The sequence below is a fragment of the Penaeus monodon genome, chromosome 19 (genome assembly GCF_015228065.2).
Source record: "Penaeus monodon isolate SGIC_2016 chromosome 19, NSTDA_Pmon_1, whole genome shotgun sequence".
In the NCBI taxonomy this organism is placed as follows: Eukaryota; Metazoa; Arthropoda; class Malacostraca; order Decapoda; family Penaeidae; genus Penaeus; species Penaeus monodon.
The window spans coordinates 34,312,658-34,312,925 of record NC_051404.1 but is presented as its reverse complement, the minus strand read 5'-3'; the positions used below and the strand labels follow the sequence as shown (position 1 = coordinate 34,312,925).

Below are 268 nucleotides of genomic sequence, written 5' to 3'. Positions count from 1 at the left end.
TTAACTTAATGTACAATTCTGCTCAGCCGGTGACCGTGGTTATCAAGGATCAAAGCAAAGAAAACGAAGAAAAACTGACATCCGAATTCGGAAATTGTTCCCCCATTCACACACAAAAAAATCTTATTTACTCTTTCCAAATTTGCTAAGTGTTAAAAAAGGTCAAGCCATCATCCAATAAGTGTCATAACCATAAAAATGATAAAACATTAGCAAGACTCCATGCATAAAGAAGGTGATCATACCCATGCTTGCTGCTTTCCATATA

At 35.8% G+C, this 268-nt stretch overlaps 1 protein-coding gene across 1 annotated transcript in view; it reads right to left on the bottom strand.

The window, feature by feature from the left end:
- Positions 1-268, bottom strand: part of LOC119585395 (protein abrupt-like) — a gene marked incomplete at its 5' end in the record, with an annotated part of 15,025 nt that overhangs the window by 11,927 nt on the left and 2,830 nt on the right.